Source organism: Podarcis gaigeae, assembly GCF_964106915.1.
Source record: "Podarcis gaigeae genome assembly, chromosome: 5".
In the NCBI taxonomy this organism is placed as follows: Eukaryota; Metazoa; Chordata; class Lepidosauria; order Squamata; family Lacertidae; genus Podarcis; species Podarcis gaigeae.
Window position 1 is genome coordinate 85,193,719 of NC_139681.1, and position 18,290 is coordinate 85,212,008.

Here is an 18,290-nt window from a genome sequence, read left to right on the forward strand (position 1 = left end):
AAGGAACTTCGCAATGTACTTGGCCTTCTCACATTTCTGCCCCATCCTTCCTTCTCAGCGGCATTTTAGCCCCGCGGTTGGCTCTTGCGAGGCGGGTTAGGCTGATAATGTTATCATGCCAATGCAACGCAAGGAAGGAAGGACCAGGGTTATTGCATTTTTCCTTGGGAGGCTCTCCTCCTTCACCTTCTCCGATATAGTGCATTTTAGTCGTGCAGTTTACCTAAGATATATTCATAGAATTGAAGAGTTGGAAGGGACCCCGAGGGTCATCTAGTCCAACCCCCTGCAATGCAGGAATCTCAACTAAATCATACATGGCGGATGCCCTCCAAACTCTGCTTACAAACCTCCAACGTAGGAGCACCCACCACATTCACCAGTGTGAATGTGGCAAATACAACCATCATACAGCTTGGGGAGCTGTGATATCAGGAGGACTTACTTCTAGATAAATATATGCAGCCATTGTCACCTTTTGCAGCATGACTCTAACCAAGTTTATACAAAATAAGTCCCATTGATTGGGGCCTTCTTCCAAGTAAAGTAAATATATTCAGGATTTTAGCCTCCGGCATTTTCACATGAGGCTTAATGTGTGTCCATACCTGATAGATTTATAATAAGAATGTAAGGTAAAGGTAAAAGGTAAAGGACCCCTGGACGGTTAAGTCCAGTCAGAGGTGACTGTGGGCTGTGGCACTCATCTCGCTTCAGGCCAAGGGAGCCGGCATTTGTCCACAGACAGCTTTCTCGGTCATGTGGCCAGCATGACTAAACTGCTTCTGGTGCAATGGAACACCATGACAGAAGCCAGAGCACACGGAAATGCCATTTACCTTCCTGTGGTAGTGGTACCTACTTATGTACTTGCCCCGGTGTGCTTTTGAACTGCTAAGTTGGCAGAAGCTGGGACAGAGCAACGGGAGCTCACCCTGTTGCTGAAAGGGAGGTGGCTTGATGACTAGGGAGCGAATGGCTACTCTAGAGTGTCTTGGCATAAGGAACACAGGCAGGAAAGGGAGAAAGAGACAGTGATGACCAAAGGGGCTCAATAGCAGACCAGTTTGGGCAGAACACATAGTAAGGGAGCCATGTAGAAGAAATATAGTTGGGCTGAGGTGGAGAGAGCTCTAAAAATCAGCCTTAGTCTTAAAGTTGGTTCAAAGTGCAATAGGAAGCCAGTGTAAAGTCTACAGAACAATGTGATTGTAACAACAGAAGAACACAGTGAGTTTAGCAGAGGTGTTCTAAATCAGCTGGAAGAGGGATCAGAATTTGAAGGGTCTGAACCAGTGATTTCCTCCCCAGAAAAATAGGTGCCGGTACTCACCATGTAGTTGTTGTTAAAAAGTGTGACACTTACTGTAACAACTAAAGAGAATTACTGGTACTGTGTACCCTTGAGTACCCCCCCAAAAATACCACTAGTCTGAACACTATCAATGGTTAGTGTATAGAACCTTATTCTATTTTTTGTTGGGCAGAAAAAAGCACATACCAGTGTGACATCCAGTGCATGAGTGTGTACAACCAGCATGTTACATCCATCATGATAGTGCACAGAAAACTGCACAACGGAGAAGTTTACACCAAATAGAAGCCCATCACAATGGGTGGTAGTTACTGTCCTAGAGTTCTCAGAATTGAGTTAGCCCTGGATTGGCCTACCAAAGCGCCCCCCCCCCTTTCCATTTCCTGCTGTGCAAGAGTGGTGGCAATAATGAGTGGTGCTGTCAGGGCAGGACTTTGGGGCAGAAGTTCAGAAGCACTCAGCAGAACGATCAGGAGGACCTTCAAATGCAGCAGGTGTCGCTTAACACATTTTTAAGTAAGTGATGTAATGCACATGACCATCCTCCACAGCAATTAGCTAAATCCACTAGCAATGAAGGGTGCAGGAAGAGCCTTACAATGCTAACAGCATAAATTCTATGGAGGTTCTCTCAGAAGGAAGTCCCATTGTGTTCAGCGGGGCTTATTCCCAACCATGTTTCCATATGATTTATGCCTTAATACACATTAGCGCATAGTTAAGAATTGCACAACTGTCACAAAAGAAGGAACAACATGAATGCTACTGCTTTATTATTAATCGCATGTGGATCCCAGCCTTCCTCCAAAGATCACTGGATGGAACATGGAGGTTTTATCCTTTTTAATCATACGTGCATACATAATTTTATTTGTATGTCGCCTTTCCACAGTTCAAACCATGCTCAAGGCAGCTTACAAGTGTTGCATACATACTGATTCTAACACTGCAGCCCTTGCCCTCATTGTAGCAGCTGTAACATTCATTCTTCACATGTGATTCAGCATGCTCACACAGACCATCTCCCCTCCAATGCCAGCTATGCCACTCCAAACCTCAGGGCTTATTGCATATTGCAAGTTTCCCGCCTATACCATCATTATTTGGCTTGTCGATAATGGATTCTGCACTTGGCCTCACTCCTGGATGCAACTGGTAGCAGCAGTGGCATGGCAGACGCCATGAGGCATGAGCACCTGGCAATGTATGAATTACTCCTTAGCAGCAGGTAAGAGAATGAGCAGTTTGAACTAAGCAATTCAATCTGCAAAACTCACTTCAACCATTGAGTGCTATAGGCAAACCACTCCCATGTAACCTAAGCCCTCTTCTGTATATATTCACACTAGTCTGCCTTAGAGGAAAGAAATTCACAAATCACCTTGGCTCTCCATGCTATGAAATGTTTTACATCAAAGATGTGTTGGTGACATAGCTATTAAAGATCTACAAAAGATTCATTGTTCAGATGTTATCAGCAATACTATTTTTTCTCACATTTATCCTTTGTTATAATTATCTCTCCCTTTCCTCTCTTTGTCTTTCCCTTAACCATATCCCAGAGGATACAATTATTGTACCCCAGAGGAGGAATGACCGCTGGGAGGAACGCAGAGAGAATAAATGTCATGGTACACCTGCAGCAGCAAAACTGGACACCCTCATCTGCCCCACCTACATGTCTCTCCCATATCGGTCTCTACAGTTAATAGTTTGCAGGAATAATAGTATGCAAACTTTTATTCATTATGATTCAGATAGCTCAAACTGGTCTATATATGTTACAACAACAACAACAACAACAACAACAACAACAATTTATTACTTGTACCCTGCCCATCTGACTGGGTTGCCCCAGCCACTCAGGGTGGCTTCCAACAGAGTATAAAAGAATATAACAAAACATCAGGTTTTAAAAGCTTCCTGATACAGGGCTGCCTTCAGATATCTCCAGGAAGTCATATAATTGTCTAACTCTTTGACATCTGATGGGAGGGCATTCCACAGGGTGGGTGCCACTACTGAGAAGGCCCTCTGCCTGGTTCCCTCTAACTTCACTTCTAACAGTGAGGGGACCTCTTGAAGGCCCTTGGAACTGAACCTCAGTGTCCGGGCTGAACGATGGGGGTGGAGACACTCCTTCAGGGCCAAAGCCTTGTTCTTACACTAAACCCCTAAGTAAATAGGTCAGTATTATTATTCCTGTATTGTAGGTGGAGTAGTTGTGGTAAGTTCATGGCAGAGGCAAGAGACAAACTGTAAGCAGCTTTATTTGGGTAAACTCAGTGGGGTATACATAAAATTTATTATTATTATTTATTATTATTATCTGTAGCATTACAATTGCAATACATGATTATAGGTGAAGAGAGGGAAGCTTGTTCCTAATGCAATTTCTTTTCCTTAGTGGTCAAAAGGAACACTTGGGAGACAGCTTCCCCCATTTTCAGGTAAGTACCGGTACATTTGCAAATAACTTGAAGCATGGGATGCTTCCCAGAAAAAAGAGCTCATTTTTTCAGAGTATGTTCCATGTTGCTCAGTTTTCTCACTGCTTGAAAAAGATCCAAATGCATCCTTGGATTTATCTTTATCAGACACCTCTGTGATGTGTTCAGAGTTCCAAATTTTCCCAGAAAAGCCACTGGCTGTACATGCCATTTTTTTTGTTTTTTTAGCAATTGTTTATTTTAAATAAGCCTCTGTAATAGTAGTGGCAGTAAGGCATAAGTACTGCAGTCTGCTAGCTATTCCCACCAGAATGTAAACTGATGCCTCTTTTAAGCCTTTAAACTTCATGGCTGTCCCCAAAGTAAAAGTTCCTCTAATGGAGACCCTATGGGTATGGTGCATTCCAGCACATCATTAAAGCAAAAAGAAAAGCAGCCCAGGCAAAGCCAGATGAAATAACTGCACTGTCCACTTTTAATAGGCTTCCTGGGGAGGACAGCCGCTCTGCAAGCGGACAGTGCTGAAAGGGGAAGGGGGGGCTGGAATTCAGACAAGTAGCTGGTAGCAGAGTTTTTTCTTCTTTAAATACCATAGTCGTTGGATAACAAGCTCACCTTAAAATCTCACCACTATCTTTTCAGTAAAGCTAGATTCCAAGTTGGAAAGAAAGGAAGGGAGCTCACTGGTTTGACTGTGCGCTAATTCACTTTAAAAGTTAGTAGCAGACCCTTTCTGAAACCAATGCCCAGATAAGATTTTAGCAAATTTGTCCTTATATTAACTGAGAAAGATGCAGACCTAGTTTTAGATGCGGCAACCCCCTGCCAATAAGATGCCTAACAAGGAGTGCAAAAACCTGCATTTGTCCAATTCATATTTAGACATATTTATATATCCCATCCATTCTTTTTAATGAACTCCCTCCTAACTAACAAAACCTTAGCGGCTTCTTTTTCCATACAGCCCCAAAGACAGAGAGAGAGAAGAGAGGAAATTAAAGGGGTCTTTCTTTCTTTCTTTCTTTCTTTCTTTCTTTCTTTCTTTCTTCCTGAATAAAAAATCTCCCTTGGTCTGGAAATGGGTCCAACTGAAAGCATGTTAATCTCCACCTCAGTAATTTGGTTCTTCTGGAGAAGACAGAAGCCCCTGCTGCTGTGCCCTGCACTTCATAAATCACATCTTTATGTGGACAAGGTCAGGGCACCTAACAGCTCAGACATGGGCCCTTTGCAGTGGCTCGAAGGGCTCCGGCATGTTTATTCTCTCGCTCAGATCTCCGAGGAGTAATCCAGCACGCTTCTAATTACTTTTGATTATTTTCATTTGCAAGGGTCAGTCTGGGCTCTGCCAGGACCGCTGGAGGCCTGATTTTCTACAACATCTTTTTTGGGACAGTGGTGTAGGCTTTCAAAATTAGCACCCCATTATTGTCCAGGAATCCAACATGCTAGAAATGGTCAGATCGCACTATAGCCCCCGATGCTCTGTTAGCAACCAGCTTGTTCCCCTGACTTAATTAAACTTTGAAACAGAAATAACCGCAAGATTTGGTACTCATTTGAGATTTTGATCTGTTTACATTTTAGGCAGCACATTTGGAGTATGGTCCTGCACAACGACCAAAGGCAAATCACTGTTTTTCATTTACGTATTTATTTAGGAGATGGCAATATTTTTGCTTTGCTTTTGACTGTAGGCAACATTAGCCTGACAGCCGCAAAAAGCCATTATTGAAACACCAAAGTGAAACAATAGCTATCCAGGCAATAGCTGGCAATAGCTATCTGGTGTGTGAGTTTGTGTGTGTACATGTTTGTCTTAAAAACATAGTTGGAGTGTCAGGTGGACGGCAGGCACCGAGCATTACTTTGAATGGCATTATTTCAGACTTCTTAAAGCAGAAATCTTCGAACAGCTCCTTTGGACCCGTCCTATTAAGGACTCAATGTTTCTTTCAAAACATTGTTCTCCTTTGCTCTTTCCTGGGTGTGACACTCTTAATGCTTAAACACTAATCAGCCGAGTATGATAGTCAAATAATCTACATATTGTTTTCATAGTTATCCTAGAAACACAAGTGTGTACATAGGATTTATATGATGGTATTCTTTCTTGACAGGCATCCAACAGAGTTACTCTGATGGCTCCAGATGCATGTGTTCCAGTTCAAGAAACATTAAACAACCATCCCAATTAAGAGAGAGAGAGAGAGAGAGAGAGAGAGAGAGAGAGAGAGAGAGAACCCAAACTTGAATTATGAAGATTAGTGGCAGCTATAAAAAAATTACGTAACTCCTTGCAATCAATATTCCTTTCTATATGTAAAATGCAAGTGACTCTTCCAAAACATGATGTTTATCTCAAAACTATGGCCAAGTTCCAAAGAATCACACAACTAGTTGTAGCACCTAACACTTTGGGTTTCTGCATTTCAAACAGCAGATCCCCCATGTCACCTAGCAAATCTATTTTGAAACTCAGAGAACTTTCCAAAACAGTTTGAGATGTAGAATAACAGTCCAATTCCAACACAAACTGACCTGAACCACACCTCATAGACTAATGTGCAGACAGGAACATGGATTTCAATGGCAATTATACTTCCCAAGTTCCACTGCAGTTTGTTGGCTCAGAATATGTTTAAATTGCATATACTGAGATTTTTTTTTTTTTTAAATACAGATTTAAATGTTTGTTTGCTTTTAATCACAGAGTAATGCAGACACAGGACAGGACAGATTAAATGCTAAACAAATATGATGCAGATCAGAAATAGATTGTTTTGCTTATTCCTAGCTCTTCCATGCAATCCTGTTGCAACAAACAACTGAGTGGACCAGGGCTCAACCACCCAGTCTAACAAGTACTACCTTTGATGGGGAATTGCTGTTAAATAATTATTATTATTATTATTATTATTATTATTATTATTATTACCCCGCCCTGCCCAGCCAAGACAGGGCTCAAGGCAGCTAACACCAAATATAAAATAATTGATTGAAATACAGCTTAAAAAACAAGATTAAAACACAACATTAAAACATTAAAATGCAACCCCATTTCAGTGGAAACTCAATCAAAAACTTTTGGGGGATAAAAACGTCTTCACGAAGGCTAACTATCCAGACTGGTCCTACATGGGCCAGAAAAAAGCCAGGGAAGTCCCCAAATAGGAGTTCCAACACAGAAGGAGAAAACTGCTACCAGTGATTTCTGTCCCCAACAAGCAGTATTATTAGACTTCCCATCTAGTGGCTAAGGCTCAGTGGCACCTACTGGATGATTTCCTAACATCAGTGGCATAGCATGGGGGGTGCAGGGGGGGCCGGCCGCACCGGGCGCAACATCTGGGGGTTAGGGTTAGGGGGCGCAAATCCACGGGTTAGGGGGTGCAAATTACTTGCCTTGCCCCGGGTGCTGACAGCCCACGCTACGCCACTGCCTAACATGTGGCACAAGATGGAGGCCTGACTTTCTACAACACCTCCGCAACACCATTTTAAAATTTCTAGGCTCTTAATTATTTTCTTACCTTAAAAAACAACAGCTAAGGGTTCATCTATAACTACATACATAAGTAATGTAGTCTCCCTCAGTGATGCTGAAATTCATAGAATCATAGAATCTTGGAAGGGACCCAAGGGTCATCTAGTCCAGCCCTCTGCAATGCAGGAATCTCAGCTAAAGCATCCATGACAGATGGCCACCCAACCTCTGCTTAAAAACCACCAAAGAAGGAGAGTCCACCACGTCTCATGGGAGTCTGTTTCACTGCCGAACAGCTCTTATTGGCAGAAAGTTTCTCCGAATTTTCAGTCGTAATCTCCTAGCAGGTAGCTGCTACCAAAGAAGTATAGTGAACTCCTTGTTGCATTATTACATAACAACCATCTAAAGCATATGTCTGTGAATTGAGCCAATGCCCAAGGAGAATTTGAACTTGGGTTTCTCAGCTCTTACCCCACAACCAGGCCCCAGCAGCCGTGAAAATGCATCTGATGTTTCAAGTTACAGTGGTACCTCAGGTTACAGATGCTTCAGGTTACAGACGCTTCAGGTTACAGACTCCGTTAACCCAGAAATAGTACCTTGGGTTAAGAACTTTACTTCAGGATGAGAACAGAAATCACGCAGCGGTGGCACGGCAGCAGAGGGAGGCCCCATTAGCTAAAGTGGTGCTTCAGGTTAAGAACAGTTTCAGGTTAAGCACGGACCTCCAGAACGAATTAAGTTCTTAATCCAAGGTACCAGTGTACAAGAAAGAAGATTAATACTAAACATCAGGAAGAACTTTCTGACAGTAAGAGCTGTTCGACATTGGAATGGTCTCCCTCGGGAGGTGGGGGCTTTTAAGCAAAGGCTGGATGGCCACCTGTCATAGATGCTTTAGTTGTGATCCCTACATTTCAGCGGGTTGGACTAGTTGACGCTCAGGGTCCTTCCAACTCAACAATTCTACACTTCTATAATTCTATGTAATAGTCAATTAGCAAATAAAAGCAATTCTAAACTTAACAGAGTACATCAACAAGATGGCACGTAAACGCTGACTTTTCCAGCACGTTAGAATTCTGCTTAGCAGAATTGTTCACAATAAAGAACTATATGAGTGCATAATTAGAAATCCAGTGCTAACGACTGTTACGGGTGGCTGACCACTCTGACACAATTCTTAATATAGTTCACTTTTCAGCTATATGTTCAATAAACAGACATGAGCACCTGTGGATTTTATATAGCAAAAAACCAATTTATCACCCAATAAAAGTCAAAAACTTGTTTTAAAATTTTCAGGTGTTCATTTTACCATTTCAGGTGTGCTCCCTAAGTGTAGGCAGGTTCTTTCTGAAACTTGTAAACTTGTTTGATTCAGATTTTCAGAGAGGTAAATCCAAAAAAATCTCCTTGGAGTGAGGCAAACACAGGAAAAAACTATACTTAAAATTAATTTTTTCTACATTTTCACCAGTTCCATGGTAAAGAAACACAGCTATTTCTATCTGATTTGACTGAAATGGATCATAAAAAGGCATTCAATTAGAATTCATATTACATTTTATTGGAATTAAAATTTCAAGCTGAACAGAAAAAGTCATGAACTAACATTGTTCCTAATGAATCGACTCATCATCTCAGCAACCTGAACATTTCAGAAGTGTGAGTCATCCAATTGTTCTTGAGAGAGATTTAATTACAATGATTAATTCTTCTACAGAAAGGCACTGGCCTAAAACTTGATAGAAACCTTGCTAAAGGCAAAGTAAAGATCAGCACAGTCTGCAGAATTATTACCACAGAGCCAAGTTGTGACAATGGTGCTAAATATCATTTATATTTGGCAATGAAATATGGAATTGTTTGTTACAGGTTTGTTAGACCACTATACATGGGCTAAACCTTAGCAACTAGGTATTCATAACCAGTACAAATCCTTGAGATTTGGAACTTGGGTAGCATCAATGCTAAATTGTAGCAATAGTGTCTTAAGCTTTCAGGTCTATGTATGCTTAAAAAGGTAAAGGGGACCCCTGACCATTAGGTCCAGTCGTGACCGACTCTGGAGTTGCGGCGCTCATCTCGCTTTATTGGCCGTACAGGTCATGTGGCCACTTCTGGCGAACCAGAGCAGCGCACAGAAACGCCGTTTACCTTCCCACCGGAGTGGTACCTATTTATCTACTTGCACTTTGACGTGCTTTTGAACTGCTAGGTTGACAGGAGCAGGGACCAAGCAACGGGAGCTCACCCCATCGTGGGGATTCAAACCGCCGACCTTCTGATCGGCAAGTCCTAGGCTCTGTGGTTTAACCCACAGCGCCACCCGCTTACTTGGGAGTAAATGCCATTGATCCTAGGACATTACTTCTGATTAAACATGCATGGTTTGTATCTTGTCTGTGCCATAAACTCAACTAGGTGGGGGGGGGGATTATACTGACCTACAACATTATTCCTGTGACACAGTCTGGTTCTCTGCCCACCATTATGCCATTATGCCACATTGCTTCCTAAACACACAATTCCTGACTAAACCCTGTCTAGCTGTGAGATAAGGGAAATGCGGAAGCAGGGAACTGCCCTAGCATTACAGTTACATTGGGTAATTGTCATTACAACCAACTGCTTATTTGTTCTACAGTGGTACCTCGGGTTACAGATGCTTCAGGTTACAGACGCTTCAGGTTACAGACTCTGCTAACCCAGAAATAGTACCTCGGGTTAAGAACATTGCTTCAGGATGAGAACAGAAATCGTGCTCTGGCAGCGCAGCAGCAGCAGGAGGCCCCATTAGCTGAAATGGTACCTCAGGTTAAGAACAGTTCCAGGTTAAGAATGGACCTCCAGAATGATTTAAGTTCTTAACCTGAGGTACCACTGTATTTTTATTTCTTGAGAGTGGTCTGCTTGTGAGAAAGAAGCTGATGGAATACTGTGGCATTGTCTTCCATAATCAGGAAAGCTCCAACATGTCTATCAGTTGTTGTAGCTTATGAATACACACAAACACACCCTACAGTCATATATCCTTGGAGCTGAGGTTTGATGAGGGAGCTGAGAATTCTCTTTTTCAGATCTCGAGCCTCCACGCACATAACTACAGTTCCCAGAGTTCCTTTGCAAAAGGGAATATCTGTTAAACCAATTTAGTTCTCTAGCAAAGATATACACACTGCGCTATTACATTCTACAATAGCCTAGCTCACCAAATTATAAACAACTCTCTTTGTTTATCTGAAGAAGTGTGCATGCACACGAAAGCTCATACCAAGAACTGACTTAGTTGGTCTTTAAGGTGCTACTGGAAGGAATTTTTTTTGTTTTTTCTCTTTGTTCAGTTTTCAGGTTGCTGTAGCACAGTAAACAGTTTGAAATCACTTGCAGTCTTGAAAGAGGTGATAGTATTTGCTCCCATAATGCTTCTTGTAAGTCTAATCATTTGGATTCCACTACAGTTTTATTATGTAGTTGATTATGTGGTTTAAATTTATTACGTAGTCCTTAGCCTGCAGTTCCTAGCGTCCTATATATAACGATCTCCCAAACATAGCTTTTCATACTTAACCCTCACAGTCTTGCTAATTACATTTCTCTTCTCCATTTCTGTGTCCTTTCAGTTCTTTCTTCATAGAACACATTCATAACTACTCACAACCTCTTTTTCTCCCCCTAGTGCAACAAGACAAGTTCTTTAATCTCTGGCCTGCTAAGTAATCTCACCAATGAGCAGCAATATTTCCTATCCCACTTGTGGTTATTTCCACTAACTCTTGAGCAATAGACAAGTTAAATTGGAGCATCTCAGCCACTGTTATTCACATGATATATAAAGATCAATATGTATTGATTTTATAATTTTGATTCATATCTGCACAGCACTCTACAGCCTCTCATAAGAGTTTATTTATCAAACCTTTCCTACCACCTTGAATGCTGGCCAGAACTTACTCAGGCACTTCAAATCTAACGTGATCTCTCTCTCTTTCTCTCCTGGTTCTCAACTACTATCTTTATTTTCTTTGCCAAATATTTGCCTTTAGCAAGTCAAAGGCACTTATTTACACCCAAGTACTGCTGACGTCAAAGAGGGACCTAAGATTATAATTAGGCTCTAATGGCCTGGTATCTGGAAGAACTCCTACTTCTTTGGAATATCATAATATTTTACCAAGCTAGTTCTCACTGTAATAGTAACATCTAAAGTTTATGAGCTGCATTGGCATACCACCTAACAATAGGACTTAATATGGTATGGTTTGGGAGCTGGAATTTTAGTTAATTAGCTATTAATCGCAATATGGGAGGAAAACCTGGAATCCATTTTCTATGTCCCAAAGTTCTCTGTTTATGGGATTGTGACAGCAACATTGCCAAAAGCTTCAGAAATCAACTGCTCATTACTTTAAAAATGAAATGCATTTGTTGTGTTTAAAATATTTGGAATCCAATTCATATAAGCAATAAATTTGGTAGTAAAATTATTCCAGAACTGTGCTACTCTGTTTTGAAGACTGCAGGAGATTCCATGGGGGCTGAATGATTATCAATGAACAAATACCGGTAGTTCCCAAATATATAAAACTAACATATCAGCAAGGTGACTAGGCTGAAACACTTCTTCCTGACATCTAGTTTCCTATCTACAAATAATTTTTATCTCTCCCTCTCCCATGTGTGTGTTCCTCTTCAACCAGGTCTTTGGCCGATTAACGTCCCATCTCCTTTTAGCTGCTTTTGTTGGAGGCAGTGGGGGATTAGTGGTTTGGTTTGTTCTTGTTTTTATTATGTATTTCGTGTTTTTACCTTGTATTTTTATGATGTGAATCATCCTGAGATCTACACACACATATACACACCGAAGAAGAAGAAGAAGAAGAAGAAGAAGAAGAAGAAGAAGAAGAAGAAGATTCAGTTATGAAGTTCCCCATCTGAAGTTATTCCTGGATGGAACCATTTAATAATAATAATAATAATAATAATAATAACAACAACAACAACAACAACAACAACAACAACAACAACAACAACAACAATAATAATAATATGTTAATAAATGATTAGCACCAATTCTCCTCGAGATCTTTGCCAGTAAGTACCCTTGCTTAAGATCATGTTGGAGTTGATTCAAATGTCCCACTAAACTCCATTTACATGGGGAATGATTTGCAGGCACCTGCTATAGTTACACCACCAAAATTAAGGAGGATGAGGCCTTTCACACACCTGGTTGTAGGACCTCAATAAATGATACCTTAAACTCACTGGAAGAATAGTTAGATGAATACAAGAATAACAAAACAAAAAGAATCACACATACTAACTTTGCCCTTCCTCTTAGGCAGGCATCCCCAAACTTGGCCCTCCAGCTGTTTTGGGACTACAATTCCCATCATCCCTGACCACTGGTCCTGTTAGCTATGAATGATGGGAGTTGTAGTCCCAAAACATCTGGAGGGCCAAGTTTGGGGATGCCTGCTCATAGGTATGGGATATAACTCTATAGCAGAGTTCTGCACATGGAAGATTCCAGGTTCAAGCCTTGGCATCTCTAGGTAGGACTGGGAATACCTTCTTTTGAAATCCTGGAGAACTGCTACTAGTCAGAATACACAACAATAAGCTAGATGGGTCAGACTTACTACAAAGCATATTTATCTGCTCCTCCTTCACTGATGGGTACTGTCTGTAATTGTTTCTCAACATTTGCAAAGGGTGGCCGGCACTGATGTACTGACCGTCAGTATGTGATTTACTGCAATCACCATAAAAATAATAAATGAATCCATCCTCAGAAAGGAACTCTAAACCACAGTCCTTGCCCATACTAAATTTCCATGAGCAGAGACTATAGTTGTAGGGGTTTTCTGTGATATCCATACTGCACCACTATTCCAGTCACATCTCAAGCAAGATGTTTATGAAGGCAGAAAGATACCTGAAACAGAGAAAAGTAACAAACACCAACAACTGTCAAGCAAGATAGACTATACTTTCTAATTAGTCCCAGTTTTCTTTCGCCGTGCAAAGAAATAAATGACTTCAGAAATAGCCATATAGATATCATGTTAAAAGCACCTTTGGGAACCAGAGGATGTTGTACAAAATACAAGAGATCTAAAGAGTGGTTGTTACACACCTATTACATCTACTAAACTGTCTCGTTTACTTTTTGAAGTCCTGTATACATGATACAGCAAGACCAAACAGTTTTATGTACCATAAGAAATTTGAAACATGATGTTTAATGTTCAGAAGATAAAGTTAAAAAAACTACACATCCATGACTTTTTTATTTCCCTGTTTTATGGCCTTTCAAGAATGTAAAGAAAAAGGAAGCACAAGAGTCAGGCTAATAACCATATGTTCTTTCTTGTTTCTTTCTAAATGCAATAATAACTTTGTTGATTGGTGCCTGAGGCAGAAATTGCAGTAATATGTTTGGTTCTTTTTTTTTTTAATGTTTACATTGAAGTTTTCCAAAGGCTGCCAAATACAATGTGCTTTGAGAGAGAGAAAGCATTTGTCCTTTTTTGCAGATTTATATTACATTATTTTCAGCATTGCCATTAAGCTACTGAAGTCCACTCTGTCCCCCCCCCCCCCACACATTGGCCTTAAATACTGCTCTAGTCCAAGGTTGCCCTGAATGTGAAAAAACAAAACAAACAGATGTTCTCTACAGCAGTTTGTTTTTGAATATGCCATTTAGAACAGATTCTCACAAACATGAGGGAGGCATTTAAAGAAAAATTAATGTCTAAAACTATATTGAATGTGCTTGTGGTGAAGTGGTCATCTTGATCCTCTAAATAATATGGGAACATTTCCTTATATTTTATAGTGTACATTATGTTTGCATGGCATGAATCAATCAAATCAATCTCCTTGTTTTCTGCAAATATTTCAGAGTACATGCACTACACATATATTTTCATATATAAATCTATATTACTATATCCATTATTTGCTTTGACCTACTAGTCACAAATAAGAAAGAGCAATGACATAAATTTCCTTCTATCTCTTATCACCGATGGAGGAAAAAGTAAATGTCAAGTGTCCTTCCATAAGAGGTACAGAAACAATTCCCTCTCCAGCAATATTCTACCAGTGTGAGCAAGGCAAGGAGAAGTTGAAGTAGCTGCTGGCTTCCCTTCATTGGTCCAGCTTCCTCTGTCTTATCAGATGTTTATCTCAGTAAACAGACTAGAGCGGGGGCAGAGGCAGACAGAGTGAACCCGGTGTTCTATTCTAGTCTGGAACCAGAGCAGCATTGCCTGTTTCATGAGAAAGACTAAAATGTCATCTAGCACAAACACAAAGGACAAGATGGTATCTCGCTGCTAGCTCCATGAAGTCATACTTGAGGAAAAGGCTATTCACCAGTTTAATAGCTGCACTGAAATCTCTGGGGAGATATATCACAAAGTCTTTGCGCTGACACTGGAGTTTTGTGGGTAATGTCCTCCACAGAGCTGTGTGAAACACTCGCATGAAACCACAGCACCCTTAGGGCAGGTCTATTTTACAGCTGTAAGGTCTTTATTTGAACGCATAGGTCCTGTGCCTAATACTTCCCACAGAGCAGTTTGAAAATATTGACCCTACTTGGAAGCGGAGAGTGGGCTATATTCACCCTCGCTGTCTTAGAATGGCAATGGTGCCCACCTGAGAGGTGCTGGAAGTGAGTTCCGGGGAGTTCCAGCTGAAAAAGCCCTGGCTATATTACTAGTGAGAGTGCCAGTGTGGGCTAGAGTTTTGGACCTGAAGCTCAAACCCAACTCAGCTATGAAGCTAGGTAGTGACCTCACCTGGCCTAGCCTAACTCACAGACTTACTGTGAGAATAAAATGGGAGGAGAGAACCATGTATGCTAATCAACAGTGGGGGAAAGGCAGGATGTAAATGCAATTAATTACCGGTAACTCAGACGTTTTAACTCCTCTCTTGTGGAGGGTTCCCTCAGCCTCCTCTCCTGACTCTGGGCAGTCACAGCAGCCGCTCCTGGTCTCTGAGCTGCCCCACCCCCACCCCAAAGTGAGGTGCCTCCTCACACTGCCCCACAAGAGCCTGGGAAGCACCCCCTGGCCAGCCCCAGAGGCACCATTCACCCGGGGAGCATGTGGCCAGGGCTGCTGCAACAAATAGCTGTGCAAGCCTTTGGGATGCAGAGATGTGAGAGGGCATCAGAAGAGGGAGGAAAGGAAACAGGGGCAGAGGCCAGGGTTGCCCGCAGCACCCCTGACCATCCTTCAAGACACCCCAAGGTGCCACAGCATACTGGATGAAAACCACAGAATTAACTAAATAATGAATGCAAGGTTTTTAAATGAACCTAATGCTCACCATCTCCTGACAACCTAGCAGTTCAAAAGCACGTCAAAGTGCAAGTAGATAAATAGATACCACTCCGGCAGGAAGGTAAACGGCATTTCAGTGTGCTGCTCTGGTTTGCCAGAAGCGGCTTAGTCATGCTGGCCACATGACCCGGAAGCTGTACGCCGGCTCCCTCGGCCAATAAAGCGAGATGAGCGCCACAACCCCAGAGTCGGCCACGACTGGACCTAATGGTCAGGGGTCCCTTTACCATTAATGCTCACCATAGAACTACTTCAAAATATTCATTGGAAACATTCCAAGGCAAACTTTTTCATATGCACACATTAGCAGCTTAAAAATGCATCTGGGCTGTTCCCCGCCCCCCTCTCTGTTTGGATTAAAAATGGTTTGGGAAGAGAATGAATCAAAACACAGTATTCCATAAGAAACAACAGGATAGATACAGGCTAAATATGGATTGTAGTTAATGTCTCTACACTCCTTCCCAAAGCAGTTGGAGCGCATTGGATGCTGCATAAACACAAGTGTGTACACTTTGAATATATAGGACTGTTGACATTTGAGCTGAAATGTGACCAGATCAGCAGATTGCACCGGTGCAGGCAAAACCAGGGCCAGGGGGAGGAGCCTAGAGAACCTAGCTGGCTGGGATGGAGTCAGGATAGAAAGCCATGGCTTCTCATATCTGAATACTGTTTTGCTTAATGGTTCAGAAGAATACTGGAAAACTGGCTAGCCTATACACATAGAATATTTATGAATTCTCCTTAGCTGTATGAATCATAGACTAGCACACGGTCTCACAATGGACGTTCCTGCATTACAGCTTGATCTGACCTATGCCAGCACTTCAAGTAACTTCCACTGTGGTCAGTGGAGTTTGCTCTCAGGTAAGCATCATGGGACTGCAGCATTAGAAAAGTGCACATTCCATGACAGAGGATGGGGAATTGTATAGGTTTTCCCTCCCTTCCCCTTGTTTTCATTCTCATTCTCAGTCTCAGAGACTTGATGAAAGGAACAGAAATCTCCCTAGAAAGGAAAAATCAAGGTTATTCCAAAATAATGATAGAAAATAAAACTTCCCAAAGATTCTTAAATTACTGAGGCTAGACAGGGTTTACCCCAAATTTCAAAGAGTCTGACAAAGAAATTGAGAATTTAATATAGGTATGTGCATTAAAAGGAATTGGAAAAAGAACAGGCAGGCAAAAGTAATTTCACAGGATTCATCTCTCCAGGAGTAAAGACAAATGGGACGAATAATAAGGATAAAGAGCTGGGAAAGTGTAAGAAAGTGGGACAGAGATATATTTATCAAATTTGTATCCCATCCTTCCTCCAAGGAGCTCAGGGTAGTTTACATGGAGATTTAGCTGACTGTATAGTCACAACAATCCTTGTAGTTTAGGCTGAATGAGCATAACTGACTTAAGTGACTCAAAGAGTTTTAAAGCGTAGAAGGGATATGAACCCGGGCTCTTCTGGTTCATGTCCAACACTTGGCCCAATCTCATACTGTTTTTTACATCACTTTAACTGTAATGGCTTCTTCCAAGGAATCCTGGGAATTGTAGTTAAGTGATGTGTATACAATTCTATGTTAGAAGACTTATCACCCAAACTAGAAATTCGTGGGAAAGGGCAATAACTGTTGAATAAGTTTAACCCCATAAAACTTTAGTCCCTGTCGTCATTGCATTGAGGACTGCCCCTTAAGTGTTGATCATCAAAGTGCTAGTAAACAGAATTTACTGGGTTGCCAATTCATAAGAGTGGCATAAACTGAGACCATAGCATAGGTGAAGATAAGGGTGCTCAACAACCTGTTCAAGAAATTACTCTCATTAATTCATTTATAGGCAAACACAAAATACTGGTAGTTCTGCCAGATAAAATTTGGCTTTTTTGTTTTGTTTTTGCTTAAGTTCTGCCAGTAATGTACCAAACCAAAGATGTCATTGGTGGCAGTAGGGAAAGATGCATTTATTATTATTTTTAAAAATCAAACCACTTACATACACAAACTTAAAGAATCTAAAGCAGCTTTTTCTTAGCCTGTGTTTGCTTTCAATAGTTGTCTCCCTTCACTGATTTCCACTGTCTAGCATCTACAATATGCCTGCTTAGAAGGAAAGGCAATTGTATACCTCTCTTTCCTATATAAGCCACTCGCAATGTAGAACTCTGATGCTGTTTCCATTTGGAAAAATACTTGTACAAGCCATTTATAAATCCTTTACAAGTTAGTGCATGCCAACATCTCTCAAATTCGCAATTATTGTGACTAAGTCTAGTTGGCACTGATCGTGAAACAGGTTAACTGTCATATACAAATCCAAAGCCTATACATTCCTGATTGAGAGAAAGAATGAATAGGCACTTTGAAACAAGGCAAAAATTAAAGGCTACTTTTTGTTCCCCTGAAGGTTCCTTCTAAGTAATATAACAATTTTAATATTGCAGGATATTATGTTTAGCGAAGATATAACTGTTAAGGCTTAATGTCATGGATTTTCCCAAAGAATCTTAGAGAATCCTGGTAACTAGTAACAGTAATATTCCTAGTAATAGTAATATTACTAGTAATAGTAATATTACTAGTAATACAGACTAATCTCCTGGTGCCTTCCAGAACTTAGGCTCTGTATCTTGGATCAGCTGAAGTTTCAAGGATAGCACCACA

General features: G+C 41.1%; 1 protein-coding gene and 1 long non-coding RNA gene across 25 annotated transcripts in view; one reads left to right on the plus strand and one right to left on the minus strand.

Annotated features, from left to right (window-relative positions):
- The window catches only part of LOC310845117, a 127,501-nt gene extending 121,516 nt beyond the window's left edge, over positions 1-5,985 (plus strand). Inside the window, exon 3 of the long non-coding RNA XR_014564472.1 lies at positions 5,886-5,985. This is a non-coding gene — a long non-coding RNA (uncharacterized lncRNA). The remainder of the gene's footprint in view (positions 1-5,885) is intronic.
- The window catches only part of MECOM (MDS1 and EVI1 complex locus), a 470,676-nt gene that overhangs the window by 91,746 nt on the left and 360,640 nt on the right, over positions 1-18,290 (minus strand). The window lies entirely within an intron of this gene.